Raw genomic sequence first — 27279 nt, 5'->3', positions numbered from 1 at the left:
CCCTTCTGTTCTCCGGCCATTTGAGGATGTTACCAAGAAAATCAGCACACCTCATCATTGATATCAGAAGTACTATCTCTTGTAACCACACTCAAAATGGTGATCAAGTCACTCACTGATGAAACCTTTACATAAAGAACTTGAGAGAAATAATAATGGAAGAATTATCGAAGAGGTCTGATTCAGTAGAACTAATAAGTAATGACACATACGGTGTGGCCACATTTTTGGACCCAAGATATAAGGCATTTTTTTTTTTAATCCAAATTTGTTACAGAGTAATGAATAGCATCGCCCGTTTGTCCGAAGAACTTTGATCGAGTGCTCAAGAAGGAATGAAAAGAAAAAAAACTTTCAGAGGCATCTCATGTTATTCAACATTCTACAAGCAAAGATTTTACTTTAACGCTTATTGAAATTCTTTCATCAAGCAGTGATGATGAAGAAGATAATCAGCTTTCACAGCAGAGTCAGCTGACGTCAAAAATCATCGAGCAGGACCACACAGAGAAGCGCACTGTTGCGGCTGAATATCCCCTGACTGGGTGGAGAATGCATAAAGAAATATATGGTATTCTCTCTTAGCCCGGACGTTCTTGTCTTGTCCTCCATCATTTGTTGCCAGCGAATGACTATTCAGTGGTGCTGGTCTGATATATGATGAAAAGAGGAACAGGCTTTCTGCTTAGAGGGCTGAGAAGCTTTTATTTCTTAAATACAACCCCCCATGCAGTAATCAAATTCAGCTACTAATAGTCCTTATATCAACACTTTTTCATTTGCTCATGATATTATTCCACTGTAAAACAACTACAAAGAATAAATATAAACTATAGTAATACATAAAATTCCTCTTTCAATGGGTAGAGATTGCAGAAAAAGGTTGGTGGGATGCACATAAGAGATGGGTCCCCGTCCCTCATCCTGGAAACATAGAAAATTGATAGAAATTTGTTCATTCAATTTTCTGTGGCTGAAACTCTTACAATAAAATTAATATGAGCCAAAAATATGAATAACTCATGTTTCTATGTAATCAGTGAGAATAATTGCATTCACATTTTAATTTGCGAATATTTAAAGTTCATATTAGCATTTGCATTCGCGAATGTTCAAAAACATTCATTCAGACCAACACACACACACACACACACACACACACACACACACACACACACACATATATATATATATATATATATATATATATATATATATATATATATATATATATATGAAACGAGGATACTTTTCTTTCCCAAGGCTGGGTGTGGCTAATAGAACAATATACTTTAATGTAGTAAAGGACCACTATTGATAATGACAACAACATTATAGCTATAGAAACATCCCCAAACCGACCTGTCAGGGCAAAGTTAGATTAGGCGAAAAATTAAATATCTAAAAAAATCTCTACAATAGAAGTAAGTGTAAATTGCCAGAAAGTTGTTCTGTAGAGAACACTGCAATGCAGTCCTACAAAATAGACATTGGAATCTATACTTTTCTGGTTGTTTTGTCAGACAAAATATTTCGTACTGGGTACTGATTTTACTATAGTGTTACTCATGTGAGGAATCATCTATATATGTTTATTAACCCTTTCGTTCACAATAAATTGTACTAAGTTTTCTGTTCCACAATGCATCAGTTTTCTTCCCTCCCCCAGCGACCACCGCGCCCTTCAAAAAAGTGTATTCTCGGCCTATTTTCGCCACCCAAACATATTTATTTTCCCACAAAACCTACATATTCCTATTCGTCGATGTTTGTTCAACACGATAAGCAAAACACACACACACACACACACACACACACACACACACACACACACACACACACACACATGCACTCTACCTACATTAGGGGGATGTGAATAAATATTTGGGAACATTCATCTCACTTCCCAACATCATAACTCGAATGTTTACCAACATATCTCTACATGTTATACATCATTTGAAAGAGAAGTTTATTGGCTTTCGAATGGGGCAAGTGGCATGTTTATATGAGGTATAGTTTTCGAGTAATAAGCGAAAAAGTAAAACCTATTTCCGACAGACAACAGTTTTTCTTCAGGGAGCTCTAGCCAAAAAACTTTTATCGGGAGTGTTATGTTTTTATTTCGTCATCTTATGCAGAATTTCATGGGCTTTCTCTTGATATTATAACGGTTCTCCTACGCCTCATAGTTTTCGAGAAAAATGCAAAAAACTATGGTGTACACACCCGTGCGCTGAACTGCCGTCAGCTGCGGTCACTTACGTTATTTTCTCAGTGCACAAACATTTTTATGCTTGTTAGGTATGCTTTTTTAGGTTTCATTCCAACTACTATTGTAAAATTACATATGCTTTTCATTACAGTCCTCTCAGAAACCACACATGAACACTACACCTGTTGCTAGCAAATGAAACTGAAGCTGTACTTATTTCCCTGCCATGTTTTAATGTAAATAACAATATATATCTATGTGTAAATAAACTGACATAAAGATAGGTAAAAAGATAAATAAAAAAATTCACTTCCTCCAGGGGCAATGCTGTTCCTGCAAGACCAGATGGGTTTGGAGGTGAGGAGTTTTGTACTGTGTGTGTGTGTGTGTGTGTGTGTGTGTGCGCTCCACTAGTGAAGGTATCGGTTGAAATGGTATCGCTCGAAACAATAACCCACGCAAAGCACCACATCACCTACAGGACACATGTTTCTTGTGTCCTTCCTTCCTCACCCCCAACCTGAAGCACAGGGTACTCATGAGCCTCTTCCCATTGGGGATCCTCACCTGGTGGTGGCCCAGAGTGTGGTCCAACCTGAAGACGTCGTCTATCACACAGCAACGCTTGATTGGATACCCTGGTGCTCCATGGTCCTGTCGGGCGGAAGGGGCAGCTACAGGCCCAGGCACGGGTTCTCCCGATGGACCAGCAACTGGAGGTGGTGGTAGTGCTGGCACCTGTGGTGGTCCTCCTGCAGGCGGTGCTGGTGGCAGTGCTGGCACCCGTGGTGGTCCTCCTGCAGACAGTGCTGGTGGTGGTGGTGGTTGCACCCATCCTGGAACTGGTGCCTGTGCCTGCTGGGTGCCAGGTCTTGGTGGTGCTGGCCATCGGGTTGGAAGGCCTGGGGCATGGTGGATTACATGTCCAGATGCGGGCAAATCCTCTTCCTGGAAATGCAGAAGATCATAGATGATTTGCTCCACAAATTCAAGGAGAGTTACCGTCCTACATCTGTACTTTTTGTACAGGGCGAACTCATTGGAGAGCACCACGTGGAGGAAGTAGTAGGTGATCTTCATCCACTTGACGGTTCGCCATTAGGTTGGGTAGTACTGTATCAACTGGTCGAAATGATCCACTCCACCCATGTACCTGTTGTAGTCCTCCACAACAACGGGTGTCACGAATCAAATTCGCGACATTTCCCTTTTGTGAGAAGCCACAAACTATTAGTGCAAAACTCACTGTGTATCATTCAGTTAACCGCTCATTGGACGGAAGCTTTGTCAAATCAATTTTTCATTGTCATACGTGATCATCTCTGTGTGAGACATTAGCTCTTCCGCTGAGCGATTTGTTTTGGGCGCGTTTCGCTCACTCGACCGTTAAAAAATGCGGCCTATCGCTCCCATTTCTTTCCCACGACTTACCCAGTCAAGTGTTTGCTGTGACGGAGAGAGGACCTGTGCAGCAGTGTGAGAGGTCAGCTAGTACCCAAACTCCACTTTACAGTTCTCCAAGCTCCCACCTTTAGTTCTCCAGCTTTGGGTGATACACCGCATTCATCGACCAGTATTTCCTTTTGTATTTTCCTAGGTTTAAGAGTTTAATTAAGGTGTTTTTCCTAGGCGTAAGAATTTAGCTCGTGTGTGAGTGAGTGAGTGCGATCTCATTAATTTGATTTGAAATGTAACGTTAAATGTATTTTTGTAATCAATAAATTTAACAGTTCTTTTTCTTGAGCTTAATGTAATGTAAACTCTTGTTTCATTTCTCCACAATTAAGCTTATTTTCCATATAGCTCCTAGCTTGCATAAACGTTTTGCTATTCATAACTGGTACTTAGGCCAGTCTTGTATTAAACTTAAAATCCGTTGTGCCTCCTAGGAGTTAAGCACCAGCAAGAGCCTGATATTATTAGTATTAGTTATTTATTGTCAGGGGTGAAGTGACTTTCTCCAGAGGCTAACAGTACTAAGAAACAGCAATTGAGTAATTAGTCTCTGCTGTGTACTGTTGAGGAAGTTTATAAATTCTCGTTCTTAGAGAATCGTGCGAAGAAGTCAGCGTAAAGTTATCGTTGCTTAAATATTATTGAATATTATTATCAGTTAAATAATATTTAGCATTTATTTTAAAAACCCCGTGATATTTTAAAAACCCCGTGACAATTGGCAACCTCATTCCAGGATATTAACTCCTAGCTCTAAAGCTATTCACGAGATAGTGCTCACTCGTTCATATTTAGGTATTTATAATTAAAGTTTATAGGCACAAGTTTACTGGTGTTTACCGTTAATTTAGCAAGTGAATTTTTGCTTTATTAATTCATAGAGTACTTAACTTTATTTAGTACTTTGTTTTTGGTAACGCCAGACGATTTTATTCGCTCCTGGGTACCCACCGTACCCATTGTGTTAATTATTGAGTCTTCCCAGTTATTTGCATTTTGGCTTTATTCCTTTCCAGTTAACTAGATAAGACTGCTCACCACTAGCTTGTGTCTGTATTCTTTACTTGTGTCATTAGCATTCGTTTGCGAATTGCTTAATAAATTAGCGCCATGGCTACCACTGTATTTTTACAGGAAGCCAAAGAAATGGGTCTTTCAGACCCAACCAAAATTAAAGAGTATATACTCTCATGGCATAATCAGGAGCAGCAGCGCGAGAATGACGCCCGTGAAGAGCGTAAGATTCAGCGCGAACATGAGCAGAAACAACGCGAGCTCGAGTTAGAAAAAGAGCGACAACATCGCAAACACGAGCAAAAACAGCGCGAACTCGACTTGGAGCATGAGCGAGAACAGCGTGAGGAACTAGAGAGAGAACGAGAACACGAACGTGCCGAGCGAGAAGCACGCGAAAAACACGAATATGAAATGCTGAAGCTCAAGCGAGATTCCTTGGCTTCAGATACATCTGGTGCAGTTGGTCAGCTCCACGAGCATTCTCCCTGCACATGTCCTGGCGACCCCACGCATCAAGCTTCCTTCATACAAGGAAGGTGAGCGAATCGAGCCGTACATAGCTCGTTTTGAGGACATGGCAGACATGTATCAACTGGATGGGGCAGCTAAGTGGATCCAATTTCTTAGTTTATTTGAGGGCCCTGCCCTCGATATTCTCCACAGAATTCGTGGAGACAGTCTCACGTATGAGGTGATGAAAGCTGCACTCATTAAGGCGTATGGTCTCTCACAGTAGACGACGCCAAAGTTCAGTTCATGCGAGCTCGTCTCCAAGACAAGGAGACAGCTGTTCAGTTCCTCGACCGTCTCACAGCTTACTTAAATGAGTGGATGGAGAAAGATGAAACTCCTTCCACGCGTGAGGGGATAATTGACCTTATGCTGCGTACACAGCTAGAGAGGTCGTGGCCTGCTGAGCTCATAGCACAACTTAAGATCTGCCAGGTGAAAGATGCCAGCCAAATGACAGAGAAGGCTGACGCATTCTTTACTGCATACAGGTATCAAACTCGTAAGCAAAACACCTGGAACAGAAAACCTGACAAATCTGGGAAACCGTCTCAGATTGAACCCCACCAACAAGGCCATTCTCAGAGTAATGGCCGAGGTCCAAAACCGCAGTGGAAGGACCAGGGGCAAAACACTCAGAAACCTGAATGGAAGAGGTACAACAAGTACCCTAACCAGCAGCAGTATCAGCCACACAACCGACCGTCGGGACAAACTTTTTCACCACCAGCTCAAAAGAGGCAGGAAGCGAATGCAGCCTTCATTCCTCAGCAGCAGCACGGTGGTCACGTCCCTACCAGTATGGGTACTTACCCACAGTTCACTAGTCCCACAGTGACAGTGAACCCCCCTCCATAGATGGCCAATGTTCCATCTTCCCAATATAATTCTCAAGGCACAATGTTTGCCGCATCAATTCAGCAGCCTCTTGAGTGGCTAGCTGCTTCCTCCACAGGCCCTCCCACAGGTGACAGTACCTTCCTTGTTCAGCCAGGGTTTGTGGGAGGCATCCCTGTGAAGGTCCTGAGAGACAGTGGTTCCTCAGGTTGCTCTGTCAAGCAGAGTTTAGTTCGGCCTGAGCAGTATACAGGTTGGCAGATCCATGCAAACCTTATTGATGGATCAGTGAGCTTGTTCCCTGAGGCATGTATCCAGGTGGCATCTCCATTTTATACTGGTACGACACTTGCAGTTGTCATGCCAGAACCTTTATTTAACCTAATTGTAGGCAACATTCACGGAGTCAAGGATAGTTGCTTCGATGATGACACTACTCAGACTTCGGCTGCTGCAGTAACACGAGCCATGGCTGAGGCTCCAGACTGTGTCACCCCAGTGAGCATTCAATCGCCGCAAGATCTGATGAGTAGTCAACTTGTTGTACAAGAACAACATTCTGACCCGACACTTGCTGCCGTGCGGAACAAACAAAAGGGTCGAGTGATTAAGTATTCACGGGGAGGTCGAGCCAAGTTCCTTCGCAAACAAGGACGGCTCTACTGTGAGTCACGAACACCCGAGGGCGAGGTTCGACTGTAGTTTGTCGTTCCCGCCAAGTACCACCTAGCAGTGTTACAATGGGGTCATTGCTCAGCCTCAGGAGGTCACATGGGCAAAAGGAAGACCCAGGGCCGTATCCGAGCTGACTTTTTCTGGCCAGGGATGGGACGAGACATAGATAGTTTTGTCCATTCCTGCAGTGTGTGTCAAAGTAACACCACTAATCAGGGACATGTCCTTCCTGTGCTGTTTGTAACCACACCTGTAATCTCTGAGTCAGTTGAGAGACAGGGTAGTGGTGAAGTGGGTGCAGACCTGACGTCTCGCCCATTGGCCTCACAGGACACATTATGTCCAGGCCCTGTACATACATATTATGTACCGTAGGTTAAGGGGGAAGTTCGAGAGAGAACTCCGCAGAGGCGACTCAAGGCTATGGAAGACCCGAGTTTGCACAAGGATTCTCAGCTTCCCGGTACTAATATAAGTACTGTAGGTTAAGGGGGAAGTTAGAGAGAGAACTCAGCAGAGGCGACTCGAGGCTATGGAAGACCCGAGTTTGCACAAGGATTCTCAGCTCCCCGATAGTAATATAAGTACTGTAGGTTAAGGGGGAAGTTCGAGAGAGAATTCCGCAGAGGCGACTCGAGTCTATGGAAGACCCGAGTTTGCACAAGGATTCTTAGCTCCCCGATACTAATATAAGTACTGTAGGTAAAGGGAGAAGTGAGAACTCCGCAGAGGCAACTCGAGGCTATGGAAGACCCGAGTTTGCACAAGGATTCTCAGCTCCCCGATATTAATATAAGTACTGTAGGTTAAGGCACAGGTTGAGGACCCGTGTGCAGTTCGAGGCTATGGAAGACCCGAGTTTGCACAGGGATTCTCAACTTGCCCGACACTAATCGTGTGCTATAATTAATGGCGCCTCGAATGTGCGAAGCTTAGGCTGTCACTTGTATTTTTCAGCTAGAGCGTACTTTTTGTAGCATGTACTGATTGCTAGGCAGAGAGAGTAATTGTAACGTAATAAGAATTTTGTCTCATTGACACTATTGATGCTCCACCTTAATTGGTTTTGCAGGTACAGCAATGGGTGTAGCAGTTTTGCTGTGCGGGCCAGCTGATCGTCTGCCGCACACTGCCACCTCTTCTCCTCTGTCTTCGTCGTCGCCATATTTTTTACTGTGTCATTTTACACGTAGGTACAGTTACACTACAACTGTCACACCTACACTGTGTATTACATACACCACGCTACACAATAATTAGTTGTCAGTGTAAATGTAGCGAATTTTCGCTCAGTTTGACCTGAGTACAGGATTTTCACCGTCGTCACGGAGTTTTTCCCTCAAGCTTGTTTCTATTAACGTAAATACGAGTTTTTTTCGCTCACTGGCGACTGCGACTTTCTCCTGTAGCAGGATAGCACACACACCACAGTGTGAATCTTGTGTGACTGAGTTAGGATGTGTACATATATATATATATATCCACAAATTTTTTCCCATAAGGAAAAAATTTAATTTTCTAGGGGCGTAATGTCACGAATCAAATTCGCGACATTTCCCTTTTGTGAGAAGCCACGAACTATTAGTGCAAAACTCACTGTGTATCGTTCAGTTAACTGCTCATTGGACGGAAGCTTTGTCAAATCAATTTTTCATTGTCGTACATGATCATCTCTGTGTGAAACATTAGCGCTTCCGCTGAGCGATTTGTTTTGGGGGCGTTTTGCTCACTCGACTGTTAAAAAATGCGGCCTATCGCTCCCATTTCTTTCCCACGACTTACCCAGTCAAGTGTTTGCTGTGACGGAGAGAGGACCTGTGCAGCAGTGTGAGAGGTCAGCTAGTACCCAAACTCCACTTTACAGTTCTCCAAGCTCCCACCTTTAGTTCTCCAGCTTTGGGTGATACACCGCATTCATCGACCAGTATTTCCTTTTGTATTTTCCTAGGTTTAAGAGTTTAATTAAGGTGTTTTTCCTAGGCGTAAGAATTTAGCTCGTGTGTGAGTGAGTGAGTGCGATCTCATTAATTTGATTTGAAATGTAACGTTAAATGTATTTTTGTAATCAATAAATTTTACAGTTCTTTTTCTTGAGCTTAATGTAATGTAAACTCTTGTTTCATTTCTCCACAATTAAGCTTATTTTCCATATAGCTCCTAGCTTGCATAAACGTTTTGCTATTCATAACTGGTACTTAGGCCAGTCTTGTATTAAACTTAAAATCCGTTGTGCCTCCTAGGAGTTAAGCACCAGCAATAGCCTGATATTATTATTAGTATTAGTTATTTATTGTCAGGGGTGAAGTAACTTTCTCCAGAGGCTAACAGTACTAAGAAACAGCAATTGAGTAACTGGTCTCTGCTGTGTACTGTTGAGGAAGTTTATAAATTCTCGTTCTTAGAGAATCGTGCGAAGAAGTCAGCGTAAAGTAATCGTTGCTTGATTCAGTAAGACAATCATTGTCCCTGCTCTTCAATATTATTGAATATTATTATCAATTAAATAATATTTAGCATTTATTTTGAAAACCCCGTGATATAAAAAAAAAAATGACAACGGGTTTGTTGACAACCTTCTCCACATAGGTTGTCTAGCTGTCACGACCTCGCAGCATCCCTTGAACCCACTTGGGAATGGTGTCGGCAATGCACTTGTCCTTCCACTGCAAGACGAGCACATTGTCCTTGTGCTTCTATGCCATGCCCCCCTCAGGGAGGCTCTTAGCTCTGATGATGGCCTGCAGCTGGGATGGCGCTCCTCTATGCAGCCGTAGGGTCCCACACATGTAAATGCCTGCAGTGAAGAGTCGTTTGCACAGGACCACAGAATTGTAGCTGTTGTCCATGAACAACTTGTAGCCCTGGTCCCTCAGTGGTTCCACGAGGCCCCACATGGTGTTCTTGAGGGTCCGCTGCACCCCCATGTAGACCTCGAGGTTCCAGATGTAGCTCGAGGATGACTCAGCATGTAGAGCTTGATGGAGTACTTTGTGGGCTTCTGGGGGTTGTACATGCTGAAGGACAGCTTGCCCTTCCACCCCAGAGAGCCCTCATTGAGGCTGAGATGCTCCTTGAGTTGTAGGTGGTCTGGAACCACTGAGGGAGGTACTCCATGACCATGCGAACGTGGATGAGCCAATCTTAGTTGTCCCAGGGTATGGCGAATGGTTTGAAGGCGTGGATGTGCTTCAGGATGGCGCTGAAGCACCTTCCACTCATCATCAGCTGGAACCTTAAGTAGTCGTGCAGCTTGGTACTCGTCCAGTACTGCCTCATGGTCAGCATGTGCATGACCCCCATGAAGAGGTATAACCACAGGAACTTCGCCATCTCTTCATTGCAGGAGAACCAGGCATCCAACTGAGTCCCCAGGTATGTGGCATACAGGTTGGTTTCCACGGTGAGATATGACAACAACTCGTGAATGAAGAAGAGCTGGAAGAACTGCAGTGGAGTTGTTGGGATATCCACCTTGATTCCTGGGGAGCCAGTGAACAGGCCCGGTGTGAACAGGCCACTGCTCCACCCAGGATCCTCTTCGGCGGCAGTGGCAGTGGGTCAGCCTTCTGACACCCTTCGGCCTGCCCTCCAACCCCTTGGCCGTCCCCCATGCCCTGGCAGTGGCCCACAGCGCCCTCGTCTAGGAGGGGACAGCTTGGATGAGGATGAGGACGAGACAGAGGGCTGTGGGGACACCATTCTCCTCAGCCTGGGTGACGAGGATGTCACCGTAGCATCCTGCACAGCAGACGCAGGTGGAGGGGCCAGCAAAACATACAGTGGCCCAGCTTCCGGCGACACTGACTCGGTCAAGGGGGCAGAGGGGCCTGGAGATGGAGAGAGGATAAAGACTGTGCTAGGACCAGCAGGTCCTAGAGATGGCAAGTGCTCCACAGTCAGTCCTGCTGCCGATGGCGGTGTCTTCTCCCTCAGTGGAAGGCGCTTGGGCAACTCCACTGGAGGGCTGGAAGGTGGGAGCTCAGTCCACCTCTCCACACCAGACATGTTGCTATCACTCTCGCTCTCCATCTCAATCTCATCGAGGAGCTTTGTCCACTGATCTGGTGCCAACCCCGGCTGCATATTTGCAATATTTGTCGTTGCAAGCTAACTGGAGAACAAATTGCTGTGCTAGGGTTGTGTGCTGAAATAAAGCAATCGATATATTGCATTCACTGCCAGCCAAGAACTGTGCTTGACACTGGCACAATGCAAAGGATTCATGACATACATGTATGTCCTTGAATAGCATCGTCTGCTAGACCTGAGTTAGTGCATAGGTAGGGACCACCTACAGGAAATATGGAACTTATGCATGTACTGTAGTGGTGAAATATAATGTGTTTCTCATAAATTGATAGATTTGGTTATGTTTCATGTGAAAAAAAACAGGTAAACAGTGCACCGTGTGCTTGTAAGAAAAATATCATCTGCTAGATCTGAGTTATCACACAGGTAGGGGGCAATTTGACTTGCAGAACACTTGCATGTACTGTAGTGGTGAAATATAATGTATTTCTCATAAACCCATAGATTTGGTTAGTCTCATGTGGAAAAAACAGGTAAAAAGTGCACTGCCTGCTCGCAACAAATTCTCATGTGCAAGACAGGTAGCGCTATCTTTTGCACTAACTCAGGTCTAGCGGACGATATATTTCTTAAGAGCACACAGTGCACTGTTTATAACCAAATCTATCATTTTATGATATAAACAATATACTTTCAAACAACAGTACATGAACATGTTCTGTAGGTCATGTTGGAGTTTGCTATCTGTGTGCTAACTCAGGTTTAGCAGAGATATTTTTCCTACGAGCACATGGTGCACTGTTTATGTGATTTTTTCACATGTGACATAACCAAATCTATCAATTTATGAAAAACACGTTATATTTCATCACCACAGTACATGCACGTGTACCATAGGTCACATAGGTGCCCCCTACCTCTGCACTAACTCAGGTCTAGCAGACGATATTATTCTTATGAGCATGCGGTGCACTGTTTCATTTTCTTTTCACATCACACATAACCAAATCTGTCAATTTATGTTAAACACATTATATTTCACCACTACAAGACACGAACGTTCTCTGTAGGTCATGTTGGAGTTTGCTACCTTTGCACTAACTCAGGTATAGCAGATGATATTTTCTTACGAGCATGCTGTGCACTGTTTACCTGTTTTTTTTTTTTTTTTCACATGAGACATAACCAAATCTATCAGTTCATGAGAAATACATTATATTTCACCACTACAGTACATGCACGTGTTCTGTAGGTCATGTAGGTGGCCCCTACCTGTGCGCTAACTCAGGTCTAGCAGATGACATTTTTCTTATGAGCATTCAGTGCACTGTTTCATTTTCTTTTCACATTACACATAACCAAATCCATCAATTTATGAGAAACATATTATATTTCACCACTGTAGTACAAGAACACACTCTGTAGGTCACACTGGAGTTTGCTAACTTTGCGCTAACTCAGGTCTAGCAGACGATATTTTTCTTACAAGAACACGCTGCATTTTTTATGTTTTTATTTCACATTAGACATAATCAAATCTACCAATTTATGAGAAACACATCATATGTCACCGCTGCAATACATGAAAGTGCTTTGTAGGTTACATGTGCAATGCCTCAGGTATGCAGACGATATTTTCTGACGAGCATGTGGTGCACATTTTACGTTGTTTATTTCACAAGAGACATAACCAAATCTATCAGTTTTATGAGATACACATTATATTTTCTACGCTACAGTATATGAACATGTTCTGTAGGTCACATGTGCACTACTTCACGTCTTGCAGACAATAATTTGTTACCAACACTCAGTGCACTGTTTGCATTATTTCACACGAGCATACGATATGTATATCAGTAAAATACTCATACTCATTTATTTCATGCAACAAGCATATTGAGTAAATATAAATATCCCTAACACTCCTCTATTTTATTCTCCTCATGACAACTGTGTGCCGTGGTTGTAAGGCATACGTGACACATGCTCTGGCCAATATTTTATAATATGCACTTGTTGCACTATAATCCTGTTTATTGCACTATAACACTATCCCAGAGATATCACTATAAAACAATGATCTCATCAACACGTCGGCTATTATTCCATTCATGACAATGCCGTGTAGTGACTTTACGGCGGTTTCCCACCTCCCTCTAAGCTGCTGTACGTTTCACCATTTCCTTGCTTAGTAGGTATTGCACACTATATTCACATGATTCACTCTCAGTAATTTTATTGTTGAATATTCATATTTGGTGTGGGGTAGAGGCAGTGTAGTTGTGGGGCCAGGGTTGGAAACAGCAGCACAATCTTCGTTGGTCCAGTGGCTGACAACAGCCAGGAATGCTTCACAAACACCTAAAATCCTATTGCAAACACCAAGTCTAATCACAACAGTGCCCCAAAACTAAACATAAGCACTATTGGTACAGTGAAATATGTCATGCACCCAAGATGGGGGTAATAGTGGAGTTAAAGGGACAAGGGACCACGCGCTACCTTCTCCACTGACAGCCAGTGTGGTACTGAAAAACCTGTCTGCACTGTCGCAGTAATTGGGACCCACTGTTGTCAACTCATTACTTTTGACGAGATCCAGGCAAGCTATGGTGCCTCAAAAAATGACGCAAGTCAACCAAAAACTTTATTTTGGGCGATTTTTTTTGTTTTATGATGCTAAAGGCGTCACTGTGCATTTACGAGGAAAGATATAATGACGCCGAATGCATCACCATGTACAAAGGGATTAATACCAACTGTTCGTAATGTTGATTTCTAATATAATTTTGCTTAGACTTACAGAATGCTATATAAATAATTTGAACATGCCCTGGATACTCCCCAGTACCTTTGGGAAGTAAATTTCCCTGATATGAATATAATTACTTAGTTTACCCCAAAACAAAAATTCTTTCCTATCAGCCTTTATGATCAGTATGACAGGTATTCCTTGATCAAGCAATCAACTGAGAACACTGATAAACTGGTTGAGTTTCACCTATACCAACTACTGAACCAAACTTATTTTGGAGACAAAGCAATAGCAGACCTGCATGCATTGTTGAAAAAGTAATAAATAAAATGAATCTTATTTAAGCAATTTTTGTCAAAATTTCCAACTATATTGCTGAAAAAGGCAAAAAATCGCCAAACTGAACATCAACAAACATTGAAAGTGTTATTTCAGAGTCTACTTACGCTACAGCAGATTCATGCACCTCGATGGAAAGCTTATGAGAAACTAGTTGGTGTTACATACAATAGGTAGCTTTTCTGAGAATTCGACATCCTCCTCATTGAAAAATATTCCAGATCAATAAACTTAGCATCAAACAGCACAAAACTGTGTTGCTTAAGAGTTACCTTTAGTTATAGTAGAGCGGGACACAACTTGAAAAGGCTTATGTGAAAGCAATAGGCATTTTCTGGGTTACGGTTCCGAAATTTCATCACTAATTTGGTGATGAATGCATCATTCTGAGCAACAAATAGCACTAAAAATGTGGTATTTTGGAGACTACTAAAGCTTCAGTGGGTGAAGGCACATCATCTTGAAGTTCATGAAAACATTATAGGTGTGAGTTAAATGGCTCTGTCCTATCACCAACTCTCTTCCCTCTATTCATTAATGACTTTCTAAATGGTGCATCTAACCCTTTCCACTCACATGCTGATGACTCCAACATTCACCTTTCCATCTGCTTCTCACAGCATTCATATCAGTAGTAATTTAACAATCAAGGGATGAGGGTATTGCACACCTAAGTACTCTTGCTACTTTTAATGCATCAGAAACTCAGTTCTTACGCTTTTCAATTTCTTTAAATAATCATCTGCAACAATATCCACTACTTCTTGACAATATCCAATGCAATCCATCATTGTCTTCGAACATACATGGAGTTTCATTCTCTTGGGATTTGTCATGGAAGCATCATATTACCTCTCTTAACCCCTATCCACCGGCTGACGTGTATGCACGACAGGATTCAGGGCGTGGAGGGCCGCCAGATGACTTGATATACCGCACTCACCTTCCCACCACTGTTTAAGAGTAGGCCCATTTTCTGTGATACCTACGGGGTAGGTAGGACCCCCAGGTACCCCGGTTGTGCTGTTCAGTTTGTACTCGGCAGTGGTAGTGAGAGGAGCCACGTCATCTTCCTTGACATCGTCCGATTCTGTCCCACCTCATGAAGGGCCGATTGCCTCATCAATCCCCGCAAAAGTTCAGCCCTTAGTGCCACGTAAAGGGCTTAGTGATAGTGCCATAGGGCTTGCCCTTGACGATACTGTCTCCTCTCGTATACTCAGCACGAGTATGTCCTCTTAGGAGAAAAAAAACTACCACGTGGAGAGTGAGCTCTCTCGCCCTCCAAACCCTACTCACTCTCCGACGCCAGAGAGGGCTCTCCGACTTATTCAGGAGGAAGGAACAGTCTATGAGAGTGATGATTTCGGCGATGAGGAGGTGCAAGATGACCCAGGACATCGGAAAAGTGATGCGGACCTGGCGGTCATCTGCGGAAAAAAAGCCGCAGAGCCGTTTCCCCCACACTCTCGCTGCCTGCTTGCGCTCCCCCACACCTCAGCCTATCACTTCTAGGGCAGAATCTCCACAATTAGGCCCTTCAGGTGTGGTATGAGTACCGAGCAGGTGTGTGGAGAAGTGTAAATAGTGTACAGCAGTGCAGAAGTTTGTGTATTTTCATAAATGAGTGAAATGTATGATATTGTAAGTGAATTATAGAAAATACTAAGATATATGTCTTTTATACATTCTACAAGTGCATATAAGTGATTTATAGTAAGTGCAGTACAGGAGTTGATACTGTTTATTGGATATTGGTTAGAAAATTATTGGATATACCTTGAGTTTGCCTACCTGTTACCTGAAAGAAAACCACTTGTGAGCGGGCCACAATGAAGAATACCTGTTTCGGTATACCTAAATTATTTCACTCAATACTCAGGGGGATTGTGCCAAATATGAGCATCAGTGTATATGTAATGTGAATTACAAATAATGTTAGTTGTGTAAAACATTTATATGATTTTCACTGTAACCATGATTAGTACAAAGCAGTCTGATTTACAGTACAATTACCTCATACTCTACGATAAGGCATGAAAGAGCAACAGCATTTACTTGTCAAAGTGCAATTACCCGTAATCGTGATGTAAATTGCATTTCTAAGTGTCTTAGTGAAGGAGAAATATGATTATTTACGGAAGAAGTGAGTACAGAAAAACGACAAGATATTTCTTTTCCCACACACCTACGGGGCTTAGTGGCATGGTGGTGTGGGCGGTAAATCCTTGGGTGAGCTACATGAACCGGGTGATGACTCATTTTCACAGGGGTGAATAAGGAGGAGTAGAAAAAACGAGTGGAATATTCCGCATTCCAAGGATGCTCGGACAGTGTTACAATCACCACTCCAATCAAAGCTGCCAGCGCTAGCCGGCTGGGCCAATGCCATGGCCAGTGGTCCGCGCTTGGAGCCGCGCGCTAAAATGTGAAAAACCACTCATCTTCAACTCATCGTTACTCATCGACGGGATCACCTAGAGACCTCGGGATACCTTCATTGGAGAGAGGAAGAGTTGGTGAGTCTTATGAAGTTTCATTGAATTCTCTATCTATTATAATTTGGCAGATATAAGGGTTTGAAGTAAGGGTGTTTTTTTCAAAATTTCGGAAATCGCCCGTAGGGAGGCGTGTGCTGCGGCCGGGAACCCCCCGGCGGCTAAGGGTTAAGATCTACTTCTAAGAGATTAGTTGTGCTAAGATGATTCCGTGTCACCTTTACTCCTGTACAGTAGTTTATTTTATACAGGGGTCTTATTTGTCCTTGTGTACTGTAGAGTACAACTCTCATTTATGAGACGGCTCCCCATATACATCTCTTCTCAACATGGAGTAGTCAAAGACTTTTTGTCTCATTAACCTCCTCCACGTACTGATCTCTTCTCTGTCCTGTTGCGTCATTATCTCTTTTCTTTCGCTACTTCAATGGTAACTGTTCCTCTGAACTTTTTGCTTGCATCCCTCCTCTACTACAGCACCCTCATAGCACCCGTCTAGCAGCAAAAATTCATCTCTTCTCTGCCCAACTCTGTAAAAGAAGAGTTAATCATTATTCAGTCCTTCTTGTATGCAGCAGATAAACCCTGGGACTGTCTTCCTCTGCATGTTTTTCCTACTGCGTATGACCTCCAGTCTTTTAAATGCAGTATTTCCAGGCATATGGAAATGAACGGATCGTAAATTCAGCTCCCTGGTATCTTGTTTCTGTTTTTCTTGGAGGGAACAATCTTGGGGCCTTCTAGCTTTTGGTTCCTTGTCCCTTGTTTATTTTTTTCTAAACTTTGCCCTATGTCACTGGAAAGGATGAAGGAGGCTATATGGACCATCAAATAGCAATGACACCGTAATTTCGAAGACAACTGAAGTAGCAGTGGATTGGTGCCTGTCCCGGAAAGCTAAGTATAATGCCATAGTTACGTAAGTGACGTTTTTAAGAGTTCATCACCATCTTGCTGAAAAAATCCACAATCCGCCAAGCATCACTCATGTTATCTCGAAAATGATATAAGCTAAGCAGACCCATACACATCGCCAGAAAATCTATGGAAAAGTAATATATGTTCCACAAGTGGCTTTTCTCAAAATTTAACACCATATTGCAGAACTCCATCTCAAAAATTATTAAGTTATAGTGGATTTAGAAATATCGTTAGACACTTGCTTCAGTGGCTTTTCTCAATATTTGCCAACATAACTGCTGAAAAGAGAGAGAGAGAGAGAGAGAGAGAGAGAGAAGAGGGGGGTGTTCGAGCACAACATTTGATTCACGTGTGTAATTCGCCATTGTTTGGCACAAGGGTTCGAAGATGTTAAATGTGATCACTCCAGTGTTTATTAATATTAGACAAGAGTGACAGTGCATTCCTTTTAACAAAAACAATAACATTATGTGCTTGCTCGAACGAGCAAGTTCCAAAATTTAAAGAGCAGAGACTTCAAAGCATTTTTTGGTGCAGTAACTTGAACTGACTTAAATCGTTTGTTATTAGCGGTAACAAAAAGTCTCTCTCTCTCTCTCTCTCTCTCTCTCTCTCTCTCTCTCTCTCTCTCTCTCTCTCTCAGGCCTTCCACATTCTCTATTCTGATAATGACTTTTTCAAGGCCATTCCATGCAGAAAACATGATCATAAAAGGAGTCCTCTTTCCAGGTCTGCAGTAATCTGTCAGGGGCTTTACAAAACTAGTGGAATGTTTTGTCAACGTCGAGTCTTAAGCAATCGGTGCAATGACGACTTTTTCATATTCTTGTAACCTACATCTGAATAATGAGGTCTGGCTTTAGCTGGAACAGAGTATTTGAATTGTCCCGACTATGGAAGGGTTAATGGTCACACGTTAATACTTAGTCTCGTTTGAATCTTTCAGATATAGCCTACTGGTCAAGTGTTAGCCCGAATAAGGTAGTAATGACAATGATAAGTTTAAAAATCCAAAATGAACGTTCAACGAGAGAAGAAAACTTGAAGCTTATTCCCCAATGTATTTACACTGAAAAACAAAGCTGTGTACAATACATTTCATGTTTTATGTGGTAAGTTTTCCTTTTTATGCCTGTTTTTTCGTAAAACTAATCCTTACAAAACAATAATTATCCTTTATTACTGGAACTGAAAAATACACTGCAAAAGTCAACAGCATGAAGAGCCATAATTCTCTAAAACATTAGCAAATCCCTGTTGAAAATTTGGTCGTAGTATCTGTAAATACTGTAAAAAAAAAAAAAAAAAAAACCCTATCACGATCACAATGTCAAAATCTTTCCATTGAACGTTCTCTCATCATAAACGTAAAGCTAGCTGGTATTTGTAATGTACAGTATATAATGCTTGCTACGTAAATGCAGTAGCTATGAAATGCTTAGCAGATGAATGTAATTCTTGGCTGGTAAAGGCAATGCTTGGTAGATAATTAGTTTACTAAAGTTCAGTATTGCTTGAAATATATATATATATATATATATATATATATATATATATATATATATATATATATATATATATTGTTACATATCCTATGATTTCATCATCCTTTGTGTAATTTTAACGCACAGTTGCTGCATGTTTGATCACGAGCGTGTTCTGCCTCAGTCCCCCCCTTCTACCGTTATAGTAGAGTAAGTCGTTCTCTCTGTTATACTTTGCGGGATTTTCAGCTCTCTGTCCCCATGGCTTCATTTGCGCGTCCCTCTTACAAGTTGTATCAAGCTCTGCCAGCCCCTATATAATGAGCTCAGTCTCTGCATCATTGCCACTTAGATCTGCTCCTCATTTTGTTCACATCTCTGTCCTCCCCTGTACAGATATTATTATTGTGAGTGCTCAAGAAATCTCCAACCATCTAGCAGCTGTGTGTAATTTGAGTATAACTGTTGTATTTTTTCTTGTACTGTATAGCATAAGTTTAATTTGTAGGCCTAGTGAAGTTTTTGTGATTCGTGTGGGGTTCTTTATGTCAGTCATTTTTGATAACAGTTTGTATCTGTAATTATTTATCTGGCATTCACTGAGTATTATCTGGTATCTCATTTTATCAGGGCTGACTTAGATAAATTTACTCTTGCTAATTTCGTGTTAATAGAGGCTATTGCAGTTAACCATATATTTAACCTGTTTATTTGCCATTACATTATCCTTATGAGTCCTGAATGTTTTGTTGCTAGTTTGAGCATTAAACTTTAACTTGTAATTTTACCTAACTCTTTTGTTTTGAACCTGGAACTTTACGGGACAGTAGTGACTCTTCGTATTCTCACTTAAAGTGTACATTATCTTTCTCTGTTCCGTAACATAAATTTGGCGACCTCATATCAGGATATTCAGGATATTATCATAAGGATATTGTTTGATATTTTGTGACTGTGATATATTCATGATGGCTACTATTTCTACACTTGATGAAGCCAAAGATTTTTTGTCAAATGTGCAAACAGTGTGTGATATAGAAAACAGAACAAAGAATGAACTTAAGCTTGTCGCTCAACAATTGGGATTTGTTGTTCGCTCTCATCAGTCTAAAGATCAAATTGTTGACATGATTAATGAAAGCTTGTTTAATGTAACTCCTCCAAATGAGCAAACGCAGATTGAATTAGCTAAGTTACAGCTAGCCCTGCAGGAGTCTCGTGCTAGGGAGGCTGAGGCACAAGTTGAAATTGCTAGGATTCAGGCAGACCATGAGTATCGTATGAAACAAGGTGGAACTGGATCATCTAGCTCTGATGATTTTGATGTGGATAAAAATGTTAAACTTGTCCCTCCTTTTAATGAATCTGATTTAACAAAGTATTTTCAGTTGTTTGAGAGGGTAGCTACAGGTTTTAATTGGCCAAAAAAGTATTGGCCAGTACTCCTTCAAACTGTTCTCACCGGTAAAGCTCAAGTAACTTATGCATCTTTGCCTCAGGATCAATCTGATAATTGTGATGTAGTTAAGAGCTTGATTCTTAAGGCCTATGAGCTTGTTCCTGAAGCTTATAGAGTAAAATTTAGGACAACTTACAAGCAAGATAAGCAATCCCATGTTGAGTATGCAAAAATCAAAGAAGATTTGTTGGAGCAGTGGTTAAATTCTAAGAATGTGGATTCTGATTTTGGTAAATTTAAGCAGATGATTTTGCTGGAGGATTTCAAAAGGTGTATTAGTAAAGATGTAAGCCTATATCTTGATGAGAGAAGAATAGATAATTTGTCTGATGCTGCAGTTTTAGCTGATGAGTATGTTCTCACTCACAAGAGATATTCTAGAGAAAAAGGGAAAGCTGAGAGTAAGTACGTTGCCTCTACTCAGAGTACAGGTAACAGGAAAGAGAATAAGGATGATGTATCTCAGGAAGTAAATACCAGCTTCACCTCTAGATTTCAGAAAAGTAAATGTACTTATTGTAGTAAGCTTGGTCATACTACGGAGAGATGTTTCAGGAGACAGCGTGATGTGAACAAAAAGGAGTCTTTAAATATTCAGTCAATTGGTCTAGTGTCCACTCTTGAGAGTTCCCAGAATTCTTTAACTGAGTTAACTGAACCTGCTTTGAGGGGTAACTTAAATTCTCATGATGGAGCTCTCTTTGAGCAGTAACGTGGGTGACACTCTCAAGAGTTCATGTGCTAATTTCCTGTCTGATGGTTTTGTCAGTCCTCTGGACAGTAATGACAGGAAATCAGTTAAAATATATCGTGATACAGGTGCTTGCCAATCCCTTATGCTGACCAATGTTCTAGGCTCTAATGTTAGTTCCTCTGATGAAACTGTAATCTTACAAGGTGTAGGGAATAATTACTTCTCTGTCCCTCTGTGCAGAGTGAATTTAGAGTCTGGTTTTGTTAATGGTTCCGTTATGGTTGGGTTGGTGTAGACACTCCCAATGTCAGGTGTAACTTTCTTACTTGGAAATGATATTGGTGGAAGTCAAGTGTGTCCAGCTCCTCAGTTGTCTAGTGAGCCAGTGGCTGTGTCCCAGGATTGTGATGTCCCTGATGTGTTCCCTGCATGTGCTGTCACTAGGGCTAAGTCTAAAGTTACTGGTTATTTAGAGGATAATGATGATGATGATGTTATCCTAGCTGACACTTTTCTTGCTAATTTGGACCACTCACCAGATGAGGCAGTACCCCGTAGTGTTGATAATTTGTCTCGTCAAGAGTTGGTTGAGTTGCAGGTTGCTGACCCTGAGTTGAAAGGTCTAGCTAACTCTGCTTGCAGTGAGGAAGAGTCAGCTGGTGCTTCTACTTGTTATTATGTAAAGTCAGGAGTACTTATGAGGAAGTGGAGACCCCCAACAGCATCAGCTGACTGTGAATGGGAGGTTGTACATCAAGTTGTCATCCCTCGTGTTTGTAGGCAGGATATCATTAGAGTGGCTCATGATTCCAGTTTGGCAGGACACCTTGGAGTGAGGAAGACTGTGGCACGCATTTTGAAACACTTCTACTGGCCAGGTATCTTCAGGGATGTTTCCTGGTATTGTAAGTCTTGTCACACCTGTCAAGTTGTGGGGAAGTGTAATCAGACCGAAAAGGTTGCACCTCTAGTTCCCATTCCTCCTTTTGAGGCGCCTTTCACCCGTGTGTTGGTGGATATTGTGGGCCCTCTTCCTAAGACTTCTTCAGGATTTTCTTATGTGTTGACCATGATTGATATGGCTACTCGTTATCCTGAAGCCATTCCACTTAGAAACATCTCAGCAAAGAACGTGGTTAAGGAAATGCTAGGGTTCTTCACAAAGTTTGGTCTGCCCAAGGAGGTACAGTCAGACCGGGAAGTAATTTCATGTCAAACGTTTTCAAACAGTCTCTGAAAGAGTTGGGCATCACCCAGATCACGTCTTCAGCTTACCATCCCCAGACCCAAGGAGCGTTGGAGAGATATCATCAAACACTCAAATCGATGCTCAAGAAATACTGTTTGGAACATCAGAAAGACTGGGATAAAGGTCTTCCATTCGTTGTGTTTGCTGCAAGAGAATCTCCAAATGAATCACTGGGCTTCTCACCTTGAACTACTGTTTGGCCATGAAGTAAGAGGACCCCTTAAGTTACTCAAGGAATGCTGGCTGTCGGAGGAAGATGACGTCAACCTGCTGGAGTATGTGATGAATTTCAAAGAACGGCTGTCCACTGCTTTACAGCTGGCGAGAGAGAATTTAGGAGCTGCTCAGGAGAAGATGAAGACTTGGTATGATAAAAGTCCAGGTTACGCCACTTTCAGCCAGGAGATCAGGTTTTGATTCTGCTACCAGTTCATGGGCAACCTCTTCAAGCCAAGTTTAGTGGTCCTTATTTCGTGGAGAAGAAACTCAGTGATGTCAACTATGTCATCGCCACACCAGATCGTAGAAAGAACAAGCAACTATGTCACATCAACATGCTAAAGTTATATCACAGGCGGGACGAAAATCATCCAATCTGCACTGTAGCTGTTCCACCCGAGTTTGCAAGTGAAGCTCTCCCATGCAGTATGAGCCTGAGTGATAGTTTGGGGAAGAATCCTGATATCATGAATGATCTCCAGACTAAGCTTTCTCATCTACCTCCCAAGGAAAGGCAGGAGTTTTTGGCATTACTGCAGGAGTACCCGCAAGTGTTCCGTGCCACTCCAGGAAGAACCACTGTGTTGATGCATGATGTCGATGTTGAAGACGCAAAGCCAATTAAATTGCCTCCTTACCGTGTGAACCCAGTGAAAGTTCCTCTCATCGAGAAGGAGCTTGGCTACCTGTTGGACCACAAGATGATTGAGCCCTGTCAGAGCGAGTGGAGTTCTCCTGTCACTCTAGTCCCTAACCCAGGTGGGTCACAGAGGCTTTGCATCGACTACAGACGTGTTAATCAGATAACCAAAACAGACACTTACCCTCTCCCTCGTGTGGAAGATTGCATAGACAAGATCGGAAAGGCTAGGTACATAAGTAAGTTTGATTTGTTAAAGGGATACTGGCAAGTACCTATGACTGAAAGTGCTAGGGAGATCTCATTTTTTGTGACAGTAGGAAAGACCTTTGCATGGTCTGTAATGCCATATACAGATTGTTTTAGAGTAATAAGAAATTTCCTTTGTAAATTTCTTTTTTCTTTGTGGGGAGGTGTTACATAGCCTATGATTTCATCATCCTTTGTGTAATTTTAACGCACAGTTGCTGCATGTTTGATCACGAGCGTGTTCTGCCTCAGTCCCCCCCTTCTACCGTTATAGTAGAGTAAGTCGTTCTCTCTGTTATACTTTGCGGGATTTTCAGCTCTCTGTCCCCATGGCTTCATTTGCGCGTCCCTCTTACAAGTTGTATCAAGCTCTGCCAGCCCCTATATAATGAGCTCAGTCTCTGCATCATTGCCACTTAGATCTGCTCCTCATTTTGTTCACATCTCTGTCCTCCCCTGTACAGATATTATTATTGTGAGTGCTTAAGAAGTCTCCAACCATCTAGCATCTGTGTGTAATTTGAGTATAACTGTTGTTGCATTTTTTCTTGTACTGTATAGCATAAGTTTAATTTGTAGGCCTAGTGAAGTTTTTGTAATTCATGTGGGGTTCTTTATGTCAGTCATTTTTGATAACAGTTTGTATCTGTAATTATTTATCTGGCATTCACTGAGTATTATCTGGTATCTCATTTTATCAGGGCTGACTTAGATAAATTTACTCTTGCTAATTTCGTGTTAATAGAGGCTATTGCAGTTAACCATATATTTAACCTGTTTATTTGCCATTACATTATCCTTATGAGTCCTGAATGTTTTGTTGTTAGTTTGAGCATTAAACTTTAACTTGTAATTTTACCTAACTCTTTTGTTTTGAACCTGGAACTTTACGGGACAGTAGTGACTCTTCGTATTCTCACTTAAAGTGTACATTATCTTTCTCTGTTCCCAAATATATATATATATATATATATATATATATATATATATATATATATATATATATATATATATATATATATATACCGGTATATAGATAGATAGATATAGATGTATATAAATTCAGTTAGATGGATAGACAGATATAGATAGATAAATAAATAGATACATTGATAAATAAATAAAGGCAGACACATTAATCCAGTAAGGGGTGGCCACAAACAAATCACCTCAATGTCGCCATGTCACCTGCCATTTCGCTGCCCTTCCCCGCTTCCACAAACCCCTCTCTCATATACCTCTCCATTCCATCCCTCCATCTCATCCTCTGTCTCCCCCTTCCTCTCCCTCCTTTTCACCTTACTCACATACATCTTTCTCGCCAGTCTCTCGCTTTTCATCCACTCCACATGGTCAAATCACCACAGTTAATTTCTCCAAACGCTTTCTATCACATCCACAGCCACACCACAACGCTCCTTCACTTCCTCATTTGTCAGTCCATCTCTTCAAGTAACTCCACATGCTCCTCTCAGGTAACTTATTCACACTGCTCTCACTCTTGACTTGTGATTTTCCAACAAGGTACAACCTTCGCTTCCATTATGTTTGAGCTGGTGTCACGGTACCATCATGCTGCGACAATTTTTTTTTTTTTTTTACTTTCTTGCAAGCTTCCCTATTTCTTGTCACTGTTTTCTAAGAACCAGCAAAATTATTTCACTGCTTAACCCTTTCAAGCACTTTCATCATTAATCATTACACTACCAAAGGACTTAAAAACACTTACATTAATCATTTCCCCCAATATATATATATATATATATATATATATATATATATATATATATATATATATATATATATATATATATATATATATATACTTTATACATAAATATTATATAAAAATTTATAGTATATATTTATATATAATATATATTGATATAAAAGATCTATATATAGATAAATATAATTCACATATTGTTATATATAATATAAACACACACACACACACACACACACACACACACACACACATATATATATATATATAATCTCATCAGCCGTTTGAGTGTCCACTGCAGGACTGGCCTGTTCATACCGAAGTCTAGACGATACAGCCAATGTATCTCTACCAAGTTGCTTAGGCTGTCTAGTGGAGACTGTATGTAAGATGAGAAGTGCTTGTAAGTGTTATTGTTTGTTGGAGTGGCTTTGGATGTGTGTGTACTCTGTGAACCAAGTGTAATCGGCCCACACAAGCCGAGAGAGAGAGAGAGAGAGAGAGAGAGAGAGAGAGAGAGAGAGAGAGAGAGAGAGAGAGAGAGAGAGAGAGAGAGAGAGAGAGAGAGAGAGAGAGAGAGAGAGAGAGAAAATTATCAATTTTTTGTGTACTCTACTCACTGCAGGACCGGACTATCCTGACCAAAGTCGGGACGATACAGCCTATGTATCCCTGCCAAGTGGCTTAGGCTGTCTGGTAAAGATTGTATATAGTGTGAGAGATGTTTGCAAGTGTGATTTTAATGTTGGAGTGGCACTGGATGTGTGTGTAGTCTGTGAACCAAATGTAATCGATCCGCGCAAGCCGACTGGGTGCAAGCATACTTTATAGTGTGCGACACTGGCTCAGCCACAGCACCCCTTATGACTGCCAAACAGTGCTTGGCCGGGTGAACACTCCCAAAGTTTATTACCCTGGCGGGATGCGAACCCTGGTTCTCCCATGTATGAAAACAAACACTCTACCATTGAACCACAGAGACTCCATATATGTATATATATATCATCATCATCATCATCATCTGCCGTTTGAATATCCACTACAGGACCGGCCTATCCCGACCGAAGTAGGGACGCTACAACTTATGTATCTCTACCAAGTGGCTTAGGCTGTCTGGTAGAGATTGTATGTAGGGTGAGAAGTGCTTGCAAATGTGACTGTAGTGTTGTAGTGGCTTTGGAAATGTTTGTAGTCTGTGAACCAGTGTAATCAGCCCGCACAAGCCGAGTAGGTGCAAACATACTTTACAGTATGCGACACTGGTTCAACCACAGCACCCCTGGTGTCTGCCAAAGCAGTACATGGCTGGGAGAAAGCTTCCAAAATTTATTACCCTGGCGGGGCGCGAATCCTCGCTCTCCAGTGTACGAAAACGAATACTCTACCACTGTACCACAGAGGCTCCATATATACAGAGAGAGAGAGAGAGAGAGAGAGAGAGAGAGAGAGAGAGAGAGATAATGAATGGAGGGAAAACAAAGATAATAAAAGAAATAAGTCCATGTGCCTAAAGGCATCCTTCAATCATGAAATATTAATAGCAACTGGATTTAAATAAAAGTGTATTAAATGTTTGTGGGAAGCAACTCCCAGGAAGTGAATTCCAGAGAGTAGTTGTCCTGGGGATGAATGAATTTTGATCAGCAGAGGTTCTGCACTGCAGGGGAGAGAGTGTGAGTTCATGGGCGCTCCCAGCTGCCCGAGTATTTTGGGAGAAAGTGTGAAGGGGAGGCACAATTGAAGCAAGTTCGTCAGAGCACTTACGGTAAAAATATCGGTAAAATAATGCTAAAGAAGTAAGATATCTACGTACTGATAATGAAGGAAGGTCCTGCTTGATGGCAGGATTATTGATTAATCTAATGGCTTTATTTTGAATTTTGTTCAACTACCTCAGTGCGACCGCTGCACATCCACTCCACAATGGCGAACAGTATTCGATCTGAGAACGCACATGGCTTTTGTATATTGTGGCCATCTGCTCATCAGTGAAGAACATACGAACTCTGTACATAAGTCCCAATTTTTTAGAAGCATTTTTAGCAAGGGATTTAACATAAGCTGACCAGCTTACGTTGTGGTTTAGAGTAACACGTAGGATACCAATTGTCGTGGATATGGGAAAGTGACATCATTTAAGATTATGTGAGAGTCTGAAGGATTCTTCCTGTTGGAGAAATTAATGTATTTAGTTTTCTGAGCATTAAGTGAGACCAGATTTGTTTGTCACCATTCATTAATTTTAGAATGGTCCTGGTTCAGAGAAACTGCTGTTTATTTGGGAAGTTATAATATCAGATTGTGT

This window comes from Coenobita brevimanus, chromosome 84 (genome assembly GCF_032717465.1).
Source record: "Coenobita brevimanus isolate Jiangsu-jjx chromosome 84, ASM3271746v2, whole genome shotgun sequence".
NCBI classification, from domain to species: Eukaryota; Metazoa; Arthropoda; class Malacostraca; order Decapoda; family Coenobitidae; genus Coenobita; species Coenobita brevimanus.
The sequence above is the reverse complement of the archived record's forward strand: the minus strand, read 5'-3'. Positions refer to the sequence as shown.